Source organism: Microcebus murinus, chromosome 12, assembly GCF_040939455.1.
Source record: "Microcebus murinus isolate Inina chromosome 12, M.murinus_Inina_mat1.0, whole genome shotgun sequence".
NCBI classification, from domain to species: Eukaryota; Metazoa; Chordata; class Mammalia; order Primates; family Cheirogaleidae; genus Microcebus; species Microcebus murinus.
Genome location: NC_134115.1, coordinates 57580198 through 57605726, shown reverse-complemented (window position 1 = coordinate 57605726; position 25529 = coordinate 57580198). Strand labels below are relative to the sequence as shown.

At 38.8% G+C, this 25529-nt stretch overlaps 1 protein-coding gene and 2 pseudogenes across 2 annotated transcripts in view; 1 reads left to right on the top strand and 2 right to left on the bottom strand.

Annotated features, from left to right (window-relative positions):
- Positions 1-6439, bottom strand: part of LOC142874243 (uncharacterized protein C9orf85-like) — an 8508-nt pseudogene extending 2069 nt beyond the window's left edge.
- The window catches only part of UBAP1 (ubiquitin associated protein 1), a 62028-nt gene extending 36989 nt beyond the window's left edge, over positions 1-25039 (bottom strand). The window contains exon 1 of one of the 2 annotated variants that reach the window (XM_012770141.3): positions 24804-25039. The gene's annotated coding sequence lies outside the window, so the exon portion shown is untranslated. The remainder of the gene's footprint in view (positions 1-24803) is intronic. The other variant, XM_012770139.2, reaches the window with a different exon arrangement.
- On the top strand, positions 9413-10051 carry LOC105874357 (small ribosomal subunit protein eS8 pseudogene; annotated as a pseudogene).
- Positions 25040-25529: the final 490 nt, after the last annotated feature.

The following is a 25529-nucleotide window of genomic DNA, read 5'->3' as shown; positions in this document are numbered from 1 at the left end:
ATATATATTTAGAAAAAATTAGCCCGGCATGGTGGCACATGCCTGTAGTCCCAGCTACTCGGGAGGCTGAGTCAGTAGGATTGCTTGAGCCCAGGAGTCTGAGGTTGCTGTGAGCTAGGCTGATGCCACGGCACTCACTCTAGCCTGGGCAACAAAGCAAGACTCTGTCTCAAAAAAAAAAGAAAAAGAAATAATTAAATAAAACCTGTGTTATCTGTGGGGCCATTTGCAGGATGAGTGAGTCAGATGACTTCAATTGACCAAGGCTGACGACATCATCTCTAAGAAGCTTTGACTGGAGAGAATCACGGATGTGGAATATCTGTCATTAAATAAATAGTAACACACCCTCCCCAAAAAAGTAGAAGGTAGAATAGTGGTTATCAGAGGCTGGGGAGAGGAGGGCAGTGGTTAGAGAAAAGTGAGTCAACAGGTACAAAGTTACAGTTATATAGAAAAAATAAATTCTGGTATTCTATTGTACAATAGGGTATCTATAACTATCAATAATATATTGTATATTTCAAAATAGCCAGACATGGTGCCTTAGGCCTATAATCCTGGCACTTTCGGAGGCGGGAAGATTTCCTGAGACTAGGAATTTCAAGACCTGTCTAAACAACACAGTAAGACCCCATCTCTACAAAAGATTGTTTTTTAAAAAATTAGCCAAGCATGGTGCTACATGCTTATAGCCCCAGCTACTTGGGAGACTGAGGTGGGAGGATTGCTTGATCCCAGGAAAATCTGAGGTTACAGTGAGCCATAATCAGGACACAGCAGTCTAGCCTGGCCAACACAGTGTGACCCTGTCTTTAAAACAAAATAAATAAAATAAAATAGGCAAGCCACAGTGGCTCACCCTGTAATCTTAGCACTCTGGGAGGCCGAGGCGGGCGGACTGCTCAAGGTCAGGAGTTTGAAACCAGCCTGAGCAAGAGCAAGACCCCATCTCTACTATAAATAGAAAGAAATTAACTGGCCAACTAATGTATACAGAAAAAATTAGCCGGGCATGGTGGTGCATGCCTGTAGTCCCAGCTACTCGGGAGGCTGAGGCAGTAGGATTGCCTGAGCCCAGGAGTTTGAGGTTGCTGTGAGCTAGGCTGACGCCACGGCACTCACTCTAGCCTGGGCAACAAAGCGAGACTCTTGTCTCAAAAAAAAGGATCAAAGGTGTTTTAATAACTACTTAGGTTCAATTCATCCCCTGGTACATCTGAGCAAAATCAACAACTTCATTTTCCCAAACTTTCTTGCTTTGAAAAAAAACCAAAACACTTCATTTTACTTAATTAAACCCATTTATTTTATAATACCCTCCTATAATCTAAATGTTCAATTATGGAAAATGAGTAAATAATGGAAATTAGGAAGATGTGATGGCATCAAGAGTGTTTATTAAAAGCATATAATAAATAGGAAATAATTATAAGTTTTAAAATGGTTTTACAAATTGAATTACAATAACTATGTAAAAAAAAATGTACACAAAACAAGACTGAAAGAAATACATTTGCCCCTAAAGTAAAATTATAAGTACTCACAGGGAAAAATAACTTCATAAGCAATCATAAATTTCCATTAAAATAAATATAAACACGTCTATTAAAGGGAAAGTATCAAGCAGAAAGAGCAATAACACATACTCTTAATCCATAAGCTTTTATACTAATAAAACCTAGAAATTCCTGAACAACCATGAATTGAACAACAATGTTCTATTTTTGCAGCTCAGTGCCACTTCAGTTCAAATGCTATAGAAGAAAACCGATAACCTGAAATTTGAATTACTGACCAAAGACATCTAAGAATAAAAAGATGGACAAACCTAGGTAACAAGAAAAAAAGTGCAGGGATAGGAGGAGGAGCCACAGGGAAAGAGGAAAAGAGGAAGAAGAGATGGGCTAAAGAAAGGAAAAAGGAGGTAGGGGAAGGAAGGTAGGAATGGGAGACCAGAATAAAAACAAACATCTTGTGAAAGAGCCCAGGCCCTTTCATAGGGGAAGAAAAAGTTCAAGAGCAATTATATTAATGTTTTCATTTTCAATTTCTTCCCCTTCATATATCTATCAATTACTATTGTATGAAATGAAACTACACTCTACAAATAGCTTCGCAAAATAAAACAGCAATTCAATATCTTAGTAAGCTATCACAGTCACACTTACACAATAACATCTATAATCACGAATTTCTCAGGATACAAATCAATCCAGGAAATTCTGATTTACAGAAAAAGATGGCTATAGAAAGGAACACATTTCAAATCTGAAGACAAAATTAACAGCCATACAGCTCATACCAACATATACATGTGTGACTGTCAATACTAGACTATACTATATTCGTGAGAAAAAAAAGTTCTTTCCTCTCCCTGAGGTCTCAGAGAAACTCTGGAGCATCAGTTCCTTCATCGGTAAAATAAAGATAGTAGACTAAATAAACAGGCAACTCTAAACAGACTATAAATCTATAATTAGAGAATAAAATGAAGGAAAATATTCATGTTCCCAAACTAAATACTGAGTATTCAAAATAAGTGATACCATCATTTACTATATACACAGCAACTTTCTAAAAATGTCTTTACTGATCAAATAAAAGCTGGTAATCATATGTTAATCTCTCCTCCCTTTTTTCCCGTAATGTTACTGATCCATGAAACCCACAGGTCTGGAAACCATTTTCCTATGCCACTTATAAAATAACTTCAAATGATTCTCACTACAAAAAAAAAAAAAATACTTTGCATACTTCCTGACATGCAGCAAGCAGTCAGCAAATGTTGGTGAATTAAACATAACTTTCAAGAAAATAAACCATTTTCCAAGCACTCTTGACTACCAGTAAGTAAACTGATACACCTATAGACAAAAAGTAAATTTTTATTTGAACATGACAGTTCAAATGAATCTTAATTTTTTTTTTTTTTTTGAGACAGTCTCTCACTCTGTTGCCTGGGCTAGAGTGCCATGGCGTCAGCCTAGCTCACAGCAACCTCAGACTCCTGGGCTGAAGTGACCTCCTGCCTCAATCTCCCAAGTAGCTGGGACTACAGGCATGTGCCACCATGCCCAGCTAATTTGTTCTATATATTTTTAGTTGTCCAGCTAATTTCTTTCTATTTTTAGTAGAGACGGGGTCTCGCTCTTGCTCAGGCTGAGCTCGAACTCCTGAGTTCAAACGATTCACCCGCCTTGGCCTCCCAGAGTGCTAGGATTACAGGCGTGAGCCACTGCACCTGGCCCTAGAATCTTAATTTTTTATGAGTTAAGAAAGTGGCTGTAAAGACTGAATTGAGTTTATAGACCTTACTTTCAGTCTGTTCAAGTCTGAGAATTAGCCATAGACATTACTTTCATGATCTATCACTTTTCACAAGCTCTGTGTTTACAAAACTAAGCCCCCTTATTACTGTCTGCTGCACATCAGCATATCTGCCTGAAAATGGAAGGCCAACAAAAGAGGTCAACAGTACACTGATTCATAATGAGGAACATTTCAATAGTCCCAGTAAGCTTTTTTTTTTTTTTTTGTCAAGACAGTGCTTTATTAAATCGTCTCCTTGTATCAAATGGTGTGTCTAGAAACCAGTAAGCTTTTTTTTAAGCATTAATTTCTTCTTTCAATTCAGCTGGAATACTGTTGTTCAAATTTTTCCTGAGCACCACTGTTTAATGGAAAACTGAAAAAGGAAAATTTGAGTCACTAACCTACAAAAACAAAATCTAATGCCCCCTGATATTTTAGAAAAGAGGAATATATGTTTATATGGAGATGAAAACAAGTAAGGATGAGACATATTCTTATAATGGTAATTGTTTTGAGGTAGTCAGATTACATGTTACCCTTTTGGTTTTTCTTTTTGTGCTATTTGTTTTTTGGGTTTTCTGTATTGAGCACAAATGGAGACATCTATCTATGGATACACACACATACTTTGTAATTAGGGGGAACAAATAACTAGGTTATCTATCTATAAGAGAACTAAACAGAAACACAATTTGTAACTAATGACAGATGACTTCAGAGAGGAAAAAAAGGACAAAGAATAAATCAGTGGTTTCCAGACCATTACCACCTGCAAACACACAGATGGGTCTAGGTTATAGATTTCATGGAGATATAATAGGTGTTTTGCTTTATTAACAATAAAGCGTACAATGCATGATGAAGAGCTGACAGATACAAATTGTCTGAATAACATAACATCGACACTCATAAAGCAAAGACTATAGGAAATAAAATCAGTGAGGAATACATAATTATTCTAATTTAGATCTAATGTAGATCTAATTTGTATTATGTCAAAACCACGCTGAAAGCAGAATATACCTTTTAAAATACCCATTGAACACTTCACAAACCTTGAGTAAGTATTAGGCCACAAAGAAAACCATAATTCATTTCCAAAATCAGAAGTAGCACAGTCAATAGTCAAAAGGCCAAAAAATTAGAAATCAATTACATCAGAAAACAAAAAGTCCTTTATCTGAATTTTTAAGTTATCTCTTAAAGAACTCAGAGATCGAAAAGGGAATCAAAAATAAAATTGCAGAAGATAATAACAATGAAAATACTGCATCTGACAACCTACAAAACACAAAGTATTACAGTACTCAGAACAATTCACAGCACAAGGCACAGGGTCTTAGAATAAAAATCACCTAAACCAGGAATGGTGGCTCAAGCCTGCAATCCAGGGCTTTTGGAGGCCAAGACAGAAGGATCACTTGAGCCCAGCAGCTCAAGACCAGCCTGAGCAACACAGTGAGACACTGTATAGAGACACTGTCTCTATAAAAAATAATAATAATAATCCAAGCATGATAGTGTACACCTGCAGACCTAGCTACTTTCAGGAGACTGAGACAGGAAGATCGTTTAGCCCCAGGAGTTCAAGGTTACAGTGAGCTATGATCGTGCCATTGCACTCCAGCCAGGGCAACAAAGCAAGGCCCTGTGCCTAAAAGAAAAAAAAACATAAAACAAAAAAACAAAAACCACGCCGGGCGTGGTGGCCCAGGCCTGTAATCCTAACACTCTGGGAGGCTGAGGCAGGTGGATTACTTGAGGTCAGGAGTTCGAGACCAGCCTGAGGAAGAGCTAGACCCCATCTCTACTAATAGAAATTACTGGACAACTAAAAATATACAAAAAATTAGTCAGGCATGGTGGCGCATGCCTGTAGTCCCAGCTACTCGGGAGGCTGAGGCAGGAAGATCACTTGAGCCCAGGAGTCTGAGGTTGCTGTGAGCTAGGCAGACGTCATGGCACTCTAGCCCAGGAAACAGAGTGAGACTCTATCTCAGGAAAAAAAAAAAAACACCTAAGGAAAACACAAGAGTAAAAATAGTAGTAAAGCTATAAGCAGAAAATAATCAAGTAAAAATCAGAAAAATAAATCAAGAGCTAGTTCTCTGGAAAATAAACTGTCTAGCTAACAATAAAAAAGGAGAAAAAATGCTGGGCGCGGTGGCTCACGCCTGTAATCCTAGCACTCTGGGAGGCCGAGGCGGGCGGATTGCTCAAGGTCGGGAGTTCGAAACCAGCCTGAGCGAGACCCCGTCTCTACTAAAAATAGAAAGAAATTAATTGACCAACTAAAAGTATATATACAAAATATTAGCCGGGCATGGTGGTGCATGCCTGTAGTCCCAGCTACTTGGAAGGCTGAGGCAGAATGATCGCTTGAGCCCAGGAGTTTGAGGTTGCTGTGAGCTAGGCTGACGCCATGGCACTCACTCTAGCCTGGGCAACAAAAGTGAGACTCTGTCTCAAAAAAAAAAAAAAAAAAATGGAGAAAAATGAAACATGCAAAACAGAGAAAATTAAAATAACCCTAAGGATATTGCTAACCACTTACAAGTACATTTGAGAACTGGTCAAAATGTATGATCTAGGAATCTGTCTTCATGGAAAAAAAGAAAAAAATGTATGATCTCCTAGGAAAATATTAATTATTAAAACTGAACCCAGAAGAGGAAGAAATCATATTCAGATCTATAACCACAGAGGAAACAGCAAGAGTTGCAAAAGAATTCTTGTCACCCAAAAGAAACATAATTTCACTGAGATTTTAATGGTTCCAAAATACAGGAAAAGATGGAAAGTGTCTAATTTTTTTTACCCAAAGTAAGCACAATATTGATGCCAAAAAAGAGAAAATTTCTGAAAAATCTCACGTATGAATATAGATATGAAAATCCTCAAAATAAAAAGTGCCAACCAAATGTAGTAGTACATATAGGAATATACTATGTCCAGTGGGATTTTTTTCCCACATATATGGGATAGTTCAACATTAGGAAATCTGTTGATATAATTCACCATATATTTAATAGATTAAAGAAAAATCATATGGCAATCTCCTTAACATGAGTTTAAAAAACAAACCAAAAAACCCTACCACTCTCAATATCAAATACCAGAGCATACTGACCAGTGGGAAAACTAGAGGATTCCCACTCAGGACAGGAACAAGACAAAGATGTCCATTATTATCACAATTATTTAACATTGTTATTTAATATTAGATGGGAGAAATAAAAAGTCAGAAAAGAACTGTTCCCCAAGCCAGGCGCGGTGGCTCACGCTTGTAATCCTAGCACTCTGGGAGGCCGAGGCGGGCGGATTGCTCAAGCTCAGGAGTTCAAAACCAGCCTGAGCGAGACCCCGTCTCTACTATAAAAATAGAAAGAAATCAATTGGCCAACTAATATATATAGAAAAAAAAATTAGCCGGGCATGGTGGCTCGTGCCTGTAGTCCCAGCAACTCGGGAGGCTGAGGTAGTAGGATTGCTTGAGCCCAGGAGTTTGAGGTTGCTGTGAGCTAGGCTGACGCCACGGCACTCACTCTAGCCTAGGCAAGAAAGCGAGACTCTGTCTCAAAAAAAAAAAAAAGAACTGTTCCCCAGGAAAACCCAAAAACTGAAAAACTATTATAAATATAAGAGAATACAAAAAAGTATTTCTGGACACAAAATTAATATTCTGAAATAAACAGCCTTCACGTATATAATGACCACATAAATATAATAGAAACATACAATATACCACAGGGAATAAGAGCCAAGAATAAACTTAAAGACACACAAGGAGAAAACTAAAGCTCCACTGAAATACACAAAAGACAACTTCTAAGATTAGAAAAATAGATGCTAATCACGGATTACACATTCAACATCATAAAGATCAATTCTAAGTCGCTATATAAATTTGGCATGACCTAAAGGAAAACTGGAGTCTTCTGTTTTTATTTTTTTTAACTAGATGAGCTAATTCTACAGTCCACATGGAAATAACAATTAAGTAAAAACAGCAAAAAAAAAAAAAAAAACTCTGAAGAAAACAATGAAGGGAGACTAGACTATCTGATATTAAAATATTTATTAAAAGATATAACACTTAAAGCTATACTGTATTGGTGCATAAGCAGATTAATGGAACACAATAGAAATCATTGAAAATACCAAAAATATGGACATTTGGTAGATAATAAAGCTGTCATTTAAAATCTGTTAAGTGAGGCCAGGCACAGTGTGGCTCACACCTATAATCCTAGCACTCTGGGAGGTCAAGGGAGGAGGATTGCTTGAGCTCAAGAGTTCAAGACCAGCCTGAGCAAGAGTGAGACCTCCATCAAATAGAAAAATTAACCTGGCATTAAGGTACATGCCTGTAGTCCCAGCTACTGAGGAGGCTGAGACAGGAGGATCACTTAAACCCAGGAGTTTGAAGTTGCAGTGAGCTATGACAACACCACTCTACCCGGGGTGACAGAGCAAAACTCTGTCTCAAAAATAATAATAAAAATAAATTAAAAGCAATCATGTAGTGACATCAGCATGATACCAGCACAATGGCACAGTACGCATCTCCAAGCTCACATCCTTGCACAGAAACATCAAAAAACAAATAGAAACTTTCAGAACCAACTTTGCCAGAACTCTAGAAACTAGTAAAGAGTTTACAGTACCAAGCAAAAGCTGAATTAAAAAAAAAAAGGGCAATCTCAAAACAGGAAAGTTTTGTGGCATTTTTACTTGACCTTGCCTACCCCTTCCTTGGCACAGCAGTGGTCTTGGTCATGAAGAGGCAGCAGTTTGCGTTCTCAGTGTGGGACCCTGGTCCCCAATTTTGGAGAGAGTAAAGGAGAACTTATTCACAAATAAGTCTGTTCTAAAAAATGTCTGTTCGAATCTGTCTGGGGTCCACCTGATGGAGTGGCCGAAGGCTCTCATCTGTTTGACCTAACTCAAAAGACAGATTGGACAGGTTGTGAGCGTTAACTGAAAACACTACAACAGAAACAAACAACCCTCAGAAACCTGGGGAACTGCCTAAGACTAGGATATTAAAAAGCCACCATATATAAGGTAGAATTTAGAAAGCCACACGTGATAGGCAAGACCCTATGCTTCACCTTGGGCTAATCCAAAGGCTGAGCATAAGCCTGGCTGATGCAGAAGTAATGCCCCTGCACAGAGCAAAATTGCTAAGACTGAGAGATGTGTTCTTTGTGGGTGGCTGAATTTTTAGCTCCTGGCATTCAAGGAAATCTGTATCATAATCCTAGTTGAATAAAAGCTAATGAACAGAAACTTCAAGGAATACAATTTTGCAAAAATGGTTCATGAAAGTCTTTAAACAAATAGACAACTATAGTCTTCAATAATCAAAAAACAGCAAACCCTGGGGAAGGGGAAGAATATGAATTCCAGTTATCATATAATTATAGTATTCAAATGCCCAGTTACCAACCAAAAAAAAAAAAAAAACACAAGGCAAAGAAGCAGAAAATATGGCCCCCTCAAAGGAACAAAATGAAGTAACAGAAACCGTGCTTAAGGAATTCTATACATCAGTACTACAAGACAGAGACTTTAAAACAACTGTTTTATATATGCTCAAAGAGCTAAACAAAAACAAAAACACAAACAACTAAAGGAAATCAGAAAAATAATGCATAACCAAAATGAGAATATTAATAAGAAGACAGAAATTATAAAAAGGAGTCAAACAGAAATCCTGGAGCAAAAGAGTTTGATAAATGAAATGAAAAATTCATAAGAGGAGTTCAACAAATTTGAGCAGGCAGAAGAAAGCAGCAGTGAACTTGAAGATAGGACAACTAAAATTATTGAGTCTCTTCATAAAAAGAACAAAGAAAAGAGAGTAGAGCCTAAGGAACCTGTGGGACACCATTAAGCAGATCAACATACACATTACAGGAGTCCCAGAAGAAGATAGAAAAGATCAGAAAGAATATTGTAAGAAATAATGTCCAAAAACTTCCCAAATTTGATAAAAGATATGAATCTACAAATACAAGAAGCTTAGTAAATTCCAAGTAGGATAATCTCAAGAGTCTCACACCCAGGCACATTATAATCAAACTGTCAAAAGACATAATCTTTAAAAAGCAGTCTTTCCAACCAGCGCCAAGCGATGGGCATCTCTCGGGACAACTGGCACAAGCGCCGCAAGACCAGGGGCAAGAGAAAGCCCTACCACAAGAAGCGGAAGTATGAACTTGGGCGCCCCGCTGCCAACACAAAGATTGGTCCCAGCCGCATACACACAGTCCGTGTGCGGGAAGGTAACAAGAAATACCGTGCCCTAAGGCTGGACGTGGGGAACTTCTCCTGGGGCTCAGAGTGTTGTACTCAGAAAACGAGAATCATTGATGTTGTCTACAATGCGTCCAATAACGAGCTGGTCCGCACCAAGACCTTGGTGAAGAACTGCATCGTGCTTATTGACAGCACACCATACCGACAGTGGTACGAGTCCCACTATGCACTGCCCCTGGGCCACAAGAAGGGGGCCAAGCTGACTCCTGAGGAAGAAGAAATTTTAAACAAAAAACAATCCAAAAAAATTCAGAAGAAATATGATGAAAGGAAAAAGAATGCTAAAATCAGCAGTCTTCTGGAGGAGCAGTTTCAGCAGGGCAAGCTTCTCGCATGCATTGCGTCCAGACCGGGCCAGTGTGACCGTGCCAGTGTGGCCGAGCAGAGGGCAAGGAGCTGGAGTTCTACCTGAGGAAAATCAAGGCCCAGAAAGGCAAATAACTCCTCCTCTCTCCTGTTTTAGTTCATGTAATAAGGTGTTTATTGTTCTTAAAAAAAAAAAAGCAAAAGCAGCAACTTACCATATACAAAAGATCCCCAATAACATTAATAGCTGATTTATTATCAGAAACTATGAAGGACAAAAGACAAGTAGGACGACATATTTAAAGTGCTGACAGAAAAAAACTGTCAACCAAGAATTCTATCTGACAAAACCATCCTTCAAAATGAGGGAGAAATTAAGACATTCCTAGATAAACAAAAGCTAAAGGAGTTGATTACCACTAGTCCTGCCAGACAAGAAGTGCTAAAGGTCGGAATTACAGAATACTAGAAAGTAACTCAAAGCCATATGAAAATATAGAGATCTCCAATAAGAATAAATGGTCAGATATAAATGCCAGTATTGTATTTTTGGACTGTAACTGCATTTTTTATTTTATGCAAGATCTAAAAGACAAATATGTAAAAATAATTATAAATCTATGTTATTGGGCTTACAGTGTATAAACATGTAGTTTCTGACAACAAATGTTAAAAAGGGGGAAGAACTGTACAGAAGCAGAGTTTCTGTATGACACTGAAGTCAAGTTGTTATCAGTTCAAAATAGACTGTTACAAATGTAAGATGTTAACTGTAATCCCTAAAAAGCTATGCAAGAGAATATTCAAGAGAAATAAAAATACATGTCCACACAAAACCTTGTACACAAAGTGGAGACAACCCAAATGTCCATCAACTGATGAAGGAATAAACAAAATATGTATATCCATAAAATGAAACATTGTTTGGCAATAAAAAGCAATGGTGTGGTTGAACCTTGAAAACATTGTATTAACTCAAAGAAGCCAGTCACAAAATACTACATACAATATGTCTCCATTTATGTGAAATGTCTAGAATAGGCAAATTCTTAGACAAAAAGTAGATCAGTGTTTGCCAGGAGCTGGGGCAAGGGGAAGATAGGGAATGAATGCTAGCGGGCACGGGTATCTTTTCAGAGTACTGAAAAGGCCCTAAAATTAGATTGTGGTGGTGGCTGCACAACTGTGAGAAAATACTAAAACCCACTAAATTGCATGCTTTAAATACATAAATTTTATGGTATATGAAATTTTAATGTAATTATTTTTAAAAATTCAGGCCTAAATACAGAGAGGACAGAAGGCAGCAAAAGTGTGTGCTATGGGGAAATTGTTTCAAGCTCAGGTCAATGGTTTCAAGCAGTTCCCAAATCTGTCTTAACATGAGTTTCAAGAGAGAACTAAGGGAATAGAAGGGAAGAAATAAAACCTCTAAGAGCTAAATAAATAACACACTCTTGAAAATGAAAGTTCTGAGTACCAAGCAGAATACACTGGTAAACACTGAAATCTAGATACATCATGAAAATTTAGATCATCACTAAATTTTAAAGACCCAGAAAATCAAAGAGGTTCCAGGTAGAAATGACTGTCTACAAAAGAAAGAATAAGACGAGCTTCAAGACCTCCCACTATCAACAACTGATGCTACAAAACTATGGTGGAAATCTTAAAAATCTAAGGAATAAATAGTTCTAAACCTACACTCCTACTATTCAATTAAAGGAGCAAAATAAAAGCATTTCAACATTCAACTGATGTTCCCTATTCATAAACTCTCTCCCTGAACAAATAATTCAAAGATATGATCTAGCAAGGCATTATATTAATCTAAAATGGGGGATATGTGGTAAGAAGCAGCAGTGATCAAATAAACCAGTAAAATGTATCTAGTTCAAGATAACTGCTGATGTATGATATAAAGGTAAATAAGGAATATGAAACTAAAATCCAATATGGCCTGAATATGTAAGGAGGCAGGAAAAGAGGAAATAAAATAAACTTGTTTTATTGTAGAGAATGGAGGATGTAGATACTAGAGATCATATATAGTACAGAAAGATTTACGTATTAAAATTTTAAGGGTAACCACCAAACAAAAAAGGACTATAATAAGCAAATTCCAAATTACTAGAAAAAAGAATGCAAATAAAGAAAACTGAATCAAAAGGAAGAAAGACTTAAAAATAAAGCAAAAAAGGGTAAACAGGCCAGGCGTGGTGGCTCATTCCTGTAATCCTAACACTCTGGGAGGCCAAGGCAGGAAGAGGTCAGTTCTTTGAGGTCAGAAGTTCAAGACTAGCCTCAGCAGAGTGCTAGGCTTACAGGTGTGAGCCATTGCACTGGGCCTGTATGTTTCTCATCAATCCTCTCCCTCTCTTTCTTTAGATTCTCAGGCCAGTAGAGTTTGATGACCTTTCTCAGTTGTTTCCCAGAGAGGACGAAATTTCTGGAAGATAAATAATTAGAGGCCGAGCCCGCTCACGCCTGTAATCCTAGCACTCTGGGAGGCCGAGGGAGGCGGATGGCTCAAGGTATCAGTTCAAACTAGACTGTTACAAATGTAAGATGTTAAATGTAATCCCTAAAAAGCTATGCAAGAGAATATTCAAGAGAAATAAAAGTTCGAAACCACCCTGAGCAAAAGCAAGACCCTGTCTCTACTAAAAATAGAAAGAAAATTAATTGGCCAACTAAAATATATAGAAAAAATTAGCCAGGCATGGTGGTGCATGCCTGTAGTCCCAGCTACTCAGGAGGCTGAGGCAGTAGGATCGCCTGAGCCAAGCAGTCTGATGTTGCTGTGAGCTAGGCTGATGCCATGGCACTCTAACCCGGGCAACAGAGTGAGATTCTATCTCAAAAAAAAAAAATAAAATAAAATAAGTAGAGATTCTGAAGGTCCCTGGGCTGACTTCCAGATGCCAAGACTCACCATCCCCCACAATATGCCCTGAAAGCACACAGTCCTTCATTAGTTACACCACAACCTAACCCCAATGCATGTGGCCTCCTCCTTAAAAAGCCCATTTCTCCATTAGTTGGGGAGATGGATTTGAGACCCAACTGATTCCCTGTTCTCCTGACAGATATTTTTCATAATAAAGAATTTCTTTCTTCCTTGGCAATCCTCATTGTCTCAATAATTGGATCTTTGTGCAATGAGCAAATGGACCTAGGCCAAAACCCCCTTGCAGTTTCAATAACACCTATTGCACAATAAAGTCCTAGGTGGCCAGCCTCTACGTTAAAACTCAGAGTACTAACTGACTACAAATAAAAAAGCATCAATGATTCCTAAATCATAACTAAGAAAAACAACAAAGAAAAATTAATAAAATCAAAAGTCAATAAAATTGATAAACTCAAAGCTCTTAAGGACCTTAAAAAAAGAGGCAAATTATTACTGATATCAGGAATTCAAGATCATTACAGATCTTACAGAGATTTTAAAAGGAATACTATATATAAATAAACTCATGGCAAAAGTTTGGCGTCATAGATGAAATGAACCAATTCCTTGAAAAACACAAACTAGCAAAGCTCACTCAAGAGCATATAGCCCCCTCAACAGCCCTGTATCTATTACAGGAATTGAATTTATAGTGAAAAACCTCATCACAAGAAAACTCTAGGCCCAGATGGCTTCACAGATGAAACCCACCATTTAAGGCAGAAAAAAACACCAATTCTGTAAACAGTTCCATGAACCCCTATATGATTTTTATAATCTTCTCCCTTAACTACATGACCCTTTGAGTTGTTTCCCAGAAACAATGGACTTGAACTCCTGGCCTCAAGTGATCCTCCTGCCACAGCCTCCCAAAGTGTTGGAATTATAGGTGTGAGCCACCATACCCAGCCTATACGAACAGTTTAATAGTGGATATTTCTAATGGTTGCTTACAGGAAATTTTTACTTTTTCTTTTTATATATCTTTGTATTCTAAATTTTCAAAATAGCTATATATGACATATTCTTTTTTTTTTTTTGAGACAGAGTCTCGCTTTGTTGTCCAGGCTAGAGTGAGTGCCATGGCGTCAGCCTAGCTCACAGCAACCTCAAACTCCTGGGCTCAAGTGATCCTCCTGCCTCAGCCTCCCAAGTAGCTGGGACTACAGGCATGCGCCACCATGCCCGGCTAATTTTTTGTATATATTTTTAGTTGGCCAATTAATTTCTTTCTATTTATAGTAGAGACGGGGTCTTGCTCTTGCTCAGGCTGGTTTCGAACTCCTGAACTCGAGCAATCCGCCCACCTCGGCCTCCCAGAGAGCTAGGATTACAGGCGTGAGCCACTGCGCCCGGCCAACATATTCTTAATATAACTTTTTAAATTTTTCAAATATATACAGATTGAAACAAATAAACCTAACTATACATAAAATTAGTAAAATAACCAGAGAAAATAATTATTTGAGGTGACTCCAGAACTTAGTATTCTAATTGTACATAGTAATAGAATATAGTCTAAGAATATAAACAACTATAAAAATTTTACATTTACTTTTTCTTGTTAGCAGTAATATCAGTATTACTATTTTAAACCCATTTTTGTATGTCTAATATAGCAAATAATGTTTATATTGTGAAGAGCCAAGATTTTTTATGAAAAAGGGAAAAAAAGTAAAATATTAAAGAACTGAAGTAAAAATTCTATAATTCTAAAATCTAAATTATAAAAATCCCCCTCAATACTAGTGATTTTTTAAAAAATATTTATTTGTAGAAGGACAGTATCAATGAGTATCCCTGGCACCCAGATTTTGATCTCTCAATACTATTCTACATTAATTCTTTGTTTGTTTTTCATTTTTGAGACAGAGTCTTGCTTTCTTGCCCAGGCTTGAGTGAGTGCCGTGGCGTCGGCCTAGCTCACAGCAACCTCAAACTCCTGGGCTCAAGCAATCCTGCTGCCTCAACCTCCTGAGTAGCTGGTACTATAGGCATGCACCACCATGCCCAGCTAATTTTTTCTAGATATATTACTTGGCCAATTAATTTCTTTCTATTTAGAGTAGAGATGAGGTCTCGCTCTTGCTCAGGCTGGTTTCGAACTCCTGACCTCGAGCAATCTGCCCACCTTGGCCTCCCAGAGTGCTAGGATTACAGGCATGAGCCACCACGCCTGGCACTATTCTACATTAATTCTTAAAGAATTAATATGGTTGTTTTCAGATGTGGGAAAGAAATTCATAAGGTGAACACAGGTCATCTATTGTGTATAAAAGAGATCTTTCAAAGATTTACGGATCATGTTGAAAAGATATCAGCTCAAAATGGTTCCCACTGATCAAAAATGAAACAATCTGTATATCAAAAAGAATGACTGCAATTGTTCCAAATACATGGTATAAATCCACAAGCCTATGAAGATACTCAAAGAAAAGATCCTTAAAAAATAATCCAAAAAGAAACTCCAGCAATAATCTGAGAACCACTAGAGATGACTGTTACACTAGCTCTTTAAGCTGAAAATCGATAATTAAAAGAAAAGACATGGGAGGGGGCAGGAGGGGATGAGTAAATTCACACTAGTCTGGGGGATGGACACACTTGTAGCTTTGACTCAGGTGGTACAAATGCAATTTACGTGACCAAAGTGTTTGTACCCCTGTAATATTCTGAAATTTAAAAAAAAAGTGAGACAAAAAAATTTTAACATCTGTCTTAAAACATATCATGACACACAAAAATAAACAAAAGAGGCCAGGCCCCATAGTTCACGCCTGTAATCCTAGCACTCTGGGAGGCCACGGTGGGTGTATCACTCAAGGTTAAGAATTCGAAACCAGCCTGAGCGAGCTCCGGTCTCTACTAAAAATAGAAAGAAATTGGGCCGGGCGCGGTGGCTCACGCCTGTAATCCTAGCACTTTGGGAGGCCGAGGCGGGCGGATTGCTCAAGGTCAGGAGTTCGAAACCAGCCTGAGCGAGACCCTGTCTCTACCAAAAATAGAAAGAAATTAATTGACCAACTAAAAATATATACATAAAAAATCAGCCGGGCATGGTGGCGCATGCCTGTAGTCCCAGCTACTCGGGAGGCTGAGGCAGTAGGATTGCTGAGCCCAGGAGTTTGAGGTTGCTGTGAGCCAGGCTGACGCCACGGCACTCACTCTAGCCTGGGCAACAAAGTGAGACTCTGTCTCAAAAAAAAAAAAAAATTAAAAAAAAAAAAAAAAAAAGAAATTAATTGGCTAACTAAAAATACATAGAAAAAATTAGCCAGGCATGGTGGCGTGTGCCTGTAGTCCCAACTACTCAGGAGGCTGAGGCAGGAGGATCACGTGAGCCCCTTGGTTTGAGGTTGCTGTGAGCTAGGCTGACGCCACGGCACTCTAGCCCGCATTCTAGCCCGGGCAACAGAGTGAGACTCTGTCTCTAAATAAATAAATAAACAAACAAACAAACAATTAAGCAGCCAGGCATGGTGGCTCACACTGGGACTCCTAGCACTTTGGGAGGCCAAAGCAGGACTGCTAAGCAAGAGATCTCTTTTGTAGAGATCTCGTTTCTACAAAAAATTTTAAAAATTAGCTGGGCATGGTGGCACACACCTGTAGTCCCAGCTACTCAGAAGACTGAGGCAGGAGGATCCCTCAAGCCCAGAATTTGAGGTTGCACTGGGCTATGATGACACATAACTGCACTCTAGCTCAGGCAACTGACCTACCCCAGGTCTTTGAGACAAGATCCTGTCTCAAAAAAAAATAGGAATTAAGCATTCATTCTGCCTTTCCAGTATTCCAGTAGGAATGACATTTCAGGGCAAGCAGACAGATAAGCGAAAGCTCTTCTTTACGGAAGAGACATTTCACAAACATAAATATGACAGAAATAGCACGATACCATTTCACAACCTCAATTTAAATAATTGATTCAAGTAAAGATCATCAATGGATGCTAAACAACTAGGTAAAAGGTTAACAGGGAACTTTATAATGGAAAGATCAGCTGATACCATCTGAACAAAATGATTTTAGAATCACTAAAAGTGGAACTATGATGTTAGCTGTGGGCTTGTGAAAAAAAATAAGTGGGACAACCATTCATTAGGTACCTCCTGATGTGATACAAAAGTAGTACAGCGCACCACCTCTGTGGTGCTTCTCCCCTCCACCCTGCTCCAACAAAAAGCATATGAATTAAATCAAGCTCCAACCATTAGTTTATTAAAAAAAAAAATAGAGGGACAAGTGAAAAAAACACCACAAGAAAGCATACATGGGAGGAAAAAAAAGAAAGTATGGACAAATCATGAATGCTGGGTACCTATAGGACAAATGGCCTGGTTTCTCCAATGAATCAATAACATGAAAAGGGGATGATTATTACAGAATAAAAGAGACTTAAGAGATATGAAAACCACCGGGCATGGTGGCTCACGACTGTAATCCTAGCACTCTGGGAGGCCGAGGCAGGCGGATTGCTTGAGGTCAAGAGTTCAAAACCAGCCTGAGCAAGAGCGAGACCCCGTCTCTACTATAAAATAGAAAGAAATTAATTGGCCAAATAATACATATAGAAAAAATTAGCCGGGCATGGTGGCGCATGCCTGTAGTCCCAGCTACTTGGGAGGCTGAGGCAGAAGGATCGCTTGAACCCAGGAGTTTGAGGTTGCTGTGAGCTAGGCTGACGCCACAGCACTCACTCTAGCCTGGAAAACAAAGCGAGACTCTGTCTCAAAAAAAAAAAAAAAAAAGAGATATGAAAACCAAATAAGTGGTAAGTGTGGATCTTATCTGAATCCTGAATGGAAGGAACCAACTATAAAGTAACATTTTGAAGACAATAAGAGAAATTTTAATATGGATGGTATTAGATAATATTAAGGAATTACTAATAATTTTGTTAGATGTCATTAACAGCAACAAGATGGTTTTGTTTTATTAAAAGAAGGTCTTCAATTAAAGATGCATAATAATGTATTTAATATTTCAGGAATAATGTTTGAGACTTACCTTAGAAAACTCTAGGTACCTCATCACAGTTCCCCAAAAATAGAGGAAAAGAATTGAAAAAGAGATCAGCCAAATACTGATCTTTGTGAAAGCTAGGCAATAGGTACATGGGAGTTCATTACATAATTCTCTCCACTCTTCTGCATATTTTAAAATTTCTGTAATAGGTCAGGCATAGTGGCTCATGCCTATAATATCAGCACTTTGGGAGGCCGAGGTAGGATGATCACTTGAGGCCAGGAGTTCAAGAGCAACCCAGGCAACTTAGCAAGACCCCATCTCCAGAAAAAATTTAAAAATTAGCCTAGCACTCTGGGAGGCCGAGGCAGGCGGATCGCTCAAGGCCAGGAGTTCAAAACCAGCCGGAGCAAGAGCTAGACCCGTTCTCTACTAAAAATAGAAAGAAATTAATTGGCCAACTAAAAAATATATAGAAAAAATAGCCAGGCATGGTGGCACATGCCTGTAGTCCCAGCTACTTAGGAGGCTGAGGCAGGAGGATCGCTCGAGCCCAGGAGTTTGAGGTTGCTGTGAGCTAGGCTCACGCCACAGCACTCTAGCCCGGGCAACAAAGCAAGATTCTCTTTCAAAAAAAAAAAAAAAAAATTTAAAAATTAGCCCAGTGTGATGGTGTGTGCTGTAATCCTAGTTACCCAGGAGGCTAAGCCAGGAGGATCATTCAAGCCAAAAAGTTGGAGTTCACACTGAACTGTGATTGCACCACTCACTGCACTCCACTCTAGGCAACAGAGCAAGACTCTATCTCTAAAACAATAAAGAAATAAAATAAAATTATTAAAAAAATACCTAAAAAACTGAAACCTAAAAGATAAATCAACCAAAAACAGTAAGTGGTCTTAACTGGATCCAGGACTGAACAAACCATCTTTTATAAAAAAGAAGAATTTGGCCAGCCTTTGTCCCTGGAAGATACCTTCTAAATTTCCTCAACTTTGTAGCCTTTGGGATTTAATCAGTCATGGCTGTGTAATGCAAGTCAAAAAAACAAACAAACAAAAAAACTCTTAATACCAAACCTTAAGTGCACTTCCCTAGTTACCTACACTCTGCATACATTCTCACACATCAATGTGCTGGGGGACAGGGACAGGACATAGAGGTTTCGTGTTTGGGACCCTCCCAGACCTTGCTCTATGTATCTCTTCTTTTGGCTGGTCCTGATTTTATATTCGTTTGCCATTTAAAAAAAAAAAAAAAAAACCCTATAATCCTAAGTATAGCACTTTCCTGAGTTCTGTGAGTTATTCTAGCAACTTGAGGGAGTAATGGAAACCCCTAAATTTACAGCCAGTTGTTTCAGTAGCCTGGTACCCATCAAGTTTGTGGCTGGTGTCTGAATTGAAAGCAATCTTCTGAATGACTGTGCTCTTAACCTGTGTAGTTTGGCCTAATTCTGGGTAGTATAGAATTGCATTATGGATCTATAAGGACATTTAGTGGACTAGAGAAAAATCTGAATAAGTACTGGTATAATATTAGGGAATTACTGTTAATGGTTGGGAATAACAATTGTGCTTATAAAGTAAAATGTCCTCATTTTTTTTAAAGCTATATAATTATTTGTCAGTGAAATATGTATAATTTACTTAAAAATATTTCAGAAAGGTCAGGCGCGGTGGCTCACACCTGCAATCCTAGCACTCTGGGAGGCTGAGGCTGGTGGATCATTTGAGCTCAGGAGTTCGAGACCAGCCTGAGCAAGAGCAAGATGCCATCTCCTAAAAAAATAGAAAGAAATTAGCTGAAAAACTAGAAATGTATAGAAAAAATTAGCTGGGCATAATAGCACATGCCTGTAGTCCCAGCTACTTGGGAGGCTGAGGCAGGAGGATTGCTTGAGCCCAGGAGTTTCAGGTTGCTATAAGCTAGGCTGAGGCCACAGTCACTCTAGCCTGGGCAACAGAGTGAGACTCTTGTCTCAAAAAAAAAAAAAAAAGATATATATATATATATATATATATATGTACTTTTTTTCAGAAAAAAAATTAGACAGCAAATGTTAATTGTTAACCCTTGCCAAAAAGATACCCAAGAGAATGTACATAATTACTAAATCCATCATCAAAAAGAGTGCAGTAAGAAGACACATGCAATTACATGTCAATTGAAATAACAATAATAATAAATCCCTAGTAAACTGGTAAATGTGAGAGCAGACATAATTGCCCTGCTCCTGACCTTTGGAGAAAGCATTCTATTTTTCAACATTAGGTATCATTTAGCTATAGGTTTTTCAGATACCCTTTATTAAACTTTCAGTTTAGTAAGCTATTTTAGCGAATGGGTATTGAATTTTGTCTGATGATTTTTCTGCATCTATTGTGATTACCATATAGTTTTCCTTTATAAGCATGTTAATATGGCTAATTAAATGAATAAAGTTTTTTTTTCTTTTTTCTTTTTCTTTTTTTCCTTTTCCAAAGGAGCTTCAGGAAATAATTTTAAACTGTTTAAAAAAAAAAAGACACAGAAATATATAAATAGAATTCTATAGTGAAGAAATGTTACCTGGCTTCCATTTTTCTCCCCAATGGAACAACTTGATAAATAATTACATCTTTGTTTCCCCCTTAGAGTTGTTTCTCAAATTTTGCTATTCATATGAAAAACTATCTCTGGGTGGTCACAGCGAAAGACAATTTCTCAGGCTTCATACCTCACTCATTCATTTAATGTGTACAACTATTGCCTGGAACTGATCTAAGTACTGGGAATAGAACAATAACAGGAAAAAAATCTCTCATTAAAATTAAGTTTAATGGAGATGGACAGACATTAAGTATAAAAGAAATAAAAATTACCAAGAATTCCTAAAGTGTAGTACATTAGCTTTTGAAAATAATTTTTTTTTTTGAGACAGGGTCTCATTCTGTTGCCCAGGTTAGAGTGCAGGGGCGTGGTCATGCCTAACTGCAGCCTCCAACTCCTAGGCTCAAGCAAACCTGCCCAGCCTCCTGAGTAGCTGGGACTACAGGCACACACCACCAAGTCCAGCTCATTTTTGTATTTTTTTGTAGAGACAGGAGTCTCAATATTGCCCAGGCTAGTCTCAAACTCCTGACCTCAAGCGATTCACCTCAAGCGATTCCTCAGCCTCCCAGAGTACTAGGATTATAGGCATAAGTCACCATGCCCAGCCTCAAACTGCTTTTAAAACCCTCTGAGCAGAACAGTGACCACGGAAGTTGGAGCATATAATAACTCACTTACTGGAGGGGAAAAAAAAAAAAAACGCTCTCACCCTATAGCTCCAAAGATAACAGAAAAGCAATTCCTGAGAAGCTTTGCCTTTCTAATCAAGCAGATATTAGAACTAAATGTCAAATTAGATGCCACATTACAGATATACTGCTGTATTTATTAAAATAGCATGCCTGGCAACAAAGAAGGATTTCCTAAATATGATACAAAAAGTACAAGCCATTGAAGAAAAAAATTGAAAAATTCAGTTCATTAAAATTATGAACTTTTTTCATCAGAAAACCATGAAGAGATGAAAACCAAGTCACAAATTGGAAAGGATATTTGCAACCTATAAATTAACAAATAATTAGTATCCAGAATATATAAAGAACTCTTTTTTAAAAATCAATCAGAAAAAGAGAAACAAACCTAAATAAAAATAGGCAAAAAACTTGAATACAGGCCGGGCACGGTGGCTCACGCCTGTAATCCTAGCACTCTGGGAGGCCAAGGCGGGTGGATTGCTCAAGGTCAGGAGTTCAAAACCAGCCTGAGCGAGACCCCGTCTCTACCATAAAAATAGAAAGAAATTAATTGGCCAACTAATGTATATAATATAAAAATCAGCCGGGCATGGTGGCGCATGCCTGTAGTCCCAGCTACTCGGGAGGCTGAGGCAGGAGGATCGCTTGAGCCCAGGAGTTTGAGGTTGCTGTGAGCGAGGCTGACACCAGGGCACTCACTCTAGCCTAGGCAAGAAAGCAAGACTCTGTCTCAAAAAAAAAAAAAAAAAAACTTGAATACACACTTCACAGAAGCACAATGGCCAATTAACATAAGAAAAGGTCCCTAACTTCAGGAAATGTTAATTAAAACACAATAAATTCCATTTCAAACCCACCAGATTAGAAAAATAATTTAAAAGTCTGACAATATCAAGTGTTAGGGAGGAAGTGAAGCAACCAAAACATACACTGCTGGCTCCTGACTCAGTAACCACAAGATTTCCAATTACCATGAGCCAATTCAGTGACTCAATTACTGAAGTGTTTGGTAAGCATCAACTGATGATGACCAATCAAGCATTCTTGAGAACACACACAGATTACTGCCAAATACAAATTTTGGCCCTTGATGAACTGTGTCCCATTTGACTCAGCAATATGAAAAAGAAAACTTTTAGTACCTTAACCAGTTTATCAGGTTTATTTTGTGAAGTATAAAATATTCAAGTATTCATTTCCTTCTAGAATGCTGATGACATCATAAGTGACTAAAATTTTAATAAACCATCATTCCAGTAATATTACTATTTCAATAAAAACAAGTAGTTTAAAATGGTAGTAATTGAAAATGAAGAAAGTGAGTGAATGAGAAAACAAAAAGGAAAAAAAAAAAAAAAGAAAACCAGTGCTTATACTTTATAGGAGTTGGAATGGCCCTGTGACCACCTAAGAGGGGGAAAATGGTATAACAGATATAATGTGGGCATTGAGGTTGGACAGAGATGAGTTCAAATTCAGACTCTACCATTTTATTGCTGTAACTTTAGTTAAGTTATTCAACTTATCTGATTCTCAGTTTCTTCAATACATAAAAGGCATGCATATTGCAATCTATCTACCTAATCAAACTGTGAGGATTAAGTGAGATTATATAAAGTGCTTAACAACCCTGGCTCATTAGTATATACCCAGCGTTAGCACCTTTCCCTTTGTAAATCTTGCTACCCTCAACTAAAATTTTTAAAGCCTGAAATTATAACTCCATTCATAGAAAAATATTACTCTTACATTCAAATTATTTTCCAATATTACAAGAAACTCTACACAACAGGTGGGAGAACAATATTCTGCTTGCTTCTTTTTCTAACTGAAAGGACTTTTCCTGTAAAAAAATTCTGAAAAATCCTATTTTTTCCTATAAGAAATCTGGAAAAGATGATGGATTTTCACTTGTCTTTGTGGCATAGAAGCAGGGATTCCCATACTGTGTGGGAAACTAAACCCAGGTGATTTCTAAGCTGCTTTTCAGCTCAAGGTTTTTTTAATTCTAAGAAAAAGCTTATTTAATGTTTTTGAGACAAAGTCTGTGTTGCCTGGGCTAAAGTGCCATGGCGTCAGCCTAGCTCACAGCAACCTCAAACTCCTGGCCTCAAGATTCTTCTGCCTCAGCCTCCCGAGTAGCTGGGACTACAGGCATGCCCCACCATGCCCAGCTAATTTTTTCTATATGTATTAGTTGGCCAATTAATTTATTTCTATTTATAGTAGACACGGGGGTCTCACTCTTGCTCAGGCTGGTTTCGAACTCCTGACCTTGAGCAATCCGCCAGCCTCGGCTTCCCAGAGTGCTAGGATTACAGGCGTCAGCCACCGCACCCGGCCTGCCTTCATTTTTAAAATAATTTTTCCCAATGAGGCCATAGAAGGTTAATAAATTATTTGCTGTGCAGTGATAGAGATGCTCACTAGACAAACATTAATTTTCCCATTTCCATAACTGTAATTACTTATTAATGTAACACACAGTAAGTATTCAATAAATAACAAAATGAATAGAATGGACTAGAAACAAAAACTTAATTTATAAAATGCCACTTAAAATTAAGTTAATGCTGACAATGTAATTCTTTTAGACTTTGGACATTTCACATTCTTTGTTATAACACAGAAACTTTCACTTTAACTAGGTTATGACATTAACTAGAAAGAGTTAATCTATCACTAAAGACTAAAGTGCCTGTTTTTCTCACTATCATTTCTGACAAAATTCAAAAGGGAGTATTTATCCTATCTATCCAAATCCTCAAATAATAATTATAACTGAGAAGAGACAAAGCACTAGTAAGCGGGGTTAGAACAATATATTTAATAGCTCACTAAATCACCAAATCTGGTTTTGCAACACTCCACGGTGTCTAAAAGGTCTCAATATTTTATTTCAGTTTAACATTAAAATGTATTTTTCTGTCCAGCCATACTTTTAAGACGCTAGTCTGGAAATAATTACATGTGGCAACACAAAGGTCTCAAACACAAAGGTCAGAGATCGCTGATACAGCTCAAATAAACTATAAACTTGACGTTCAACAAGAGAGAGCTGGAGCTGTCTCTGAGGCCCAGGTGAATTGTATAGGTAAGCCTCCACCCAAGAAATAAAAACGGCAAGATAAAATACCTAGAGAAGACCAGAAAAGATATCCCCAAAGAGCATTCACCCCTGGTCTGCTCTCCCCCCTTTATCCCTAATCTCATCGCCTCAGGGGGAACTAAATCTACACCTTATGTCCCCAGCTCACCCACAACTCCCCATCATTCACCTTCTCTACTATAACCTGGCTCCCCCTCCCCGACATCCTCTAGTTCCCAATGAGCTGCCAACCCAATAGGTGTATACTGCGCCTGTCTTCAGTAGGGCATTAGTCCCCTTAATCCGAACTCATTCTTCCGCATCCCATCTGCCCTCTGCCACTTCAACTCTGGTCCCCTCACTCTGACCCTTCTCCCAGAATCCTCCCCAGTCACGGATCTCCGGCCCCCTTCTCCTTCCCACCCCCAGAGCTCTGGCTCCTTTCCTCGGGATCGGCTCCCGGCCCTTCCCCTAGTTCACTCCTCTACGAGTCTCCCAGTACCGGCCCCCTCCCCCAACTCCGCCCCTCTTCCCCCATCCCAAAGGGAGGCCCCCTCACCTGAACACCGCTGCTGCCGCCGTGCCCGAAGCCGAAAGGTGCTGGCGCTGGCCGGCCTCCCAGGCTCGGTCCCCGCTGAGCTCCTGACGGCCCCTAGGGAGAGCGAACGCCACCACCTCGAACTCTGCCTGCCCCGGGCCAGGCCGTCACCGTAGCCACCGCCAGTACCGCAGCCGCCATGTTGTAGGCCTACTTCCCTCCTCTTTCCCCTTACCGCTCCGCCCCTTTGGGCGTCTTACGTCACGGCGCTGCGCTCCACCCGCCCGGACCAATGGGAGGAGCCGACGGTGACGTAACTAGTCTCTCCTAGCGCTGAACTACTCCCGCAACCTGGAGCATTGCAATTGGAATGGGTGAACTCTGCTGACCTAAGGGGAAGGCAGAAAGGAGCGGGTCACTAAGAGGGTGAGACTCGGAGTTGGAAAGCCCAAGAGCCCTAAATCGCGAAGGGACACACAAAGATTTAATAGCAAGTCCTGCTTAGGATTTGGGATGTCTAGTTTCTGTTCAGGGTCAGCGAACTGGGACGAGACATACCCTCTATCCGCCTCACTTTCCCAATGTATATAAATAGGTTGAAAGGTGACCCCTAGAGCTCCTTTCAATTCTGACATCCAACGGGTTTAAACCAGGTAATCAATCCCAAGCTTTCACTGCCTTTTGTGTTCCTTGCATATCTCTGGAATTAGGTGATGGAGGATTCATAACTCAATATGATGAATCTTT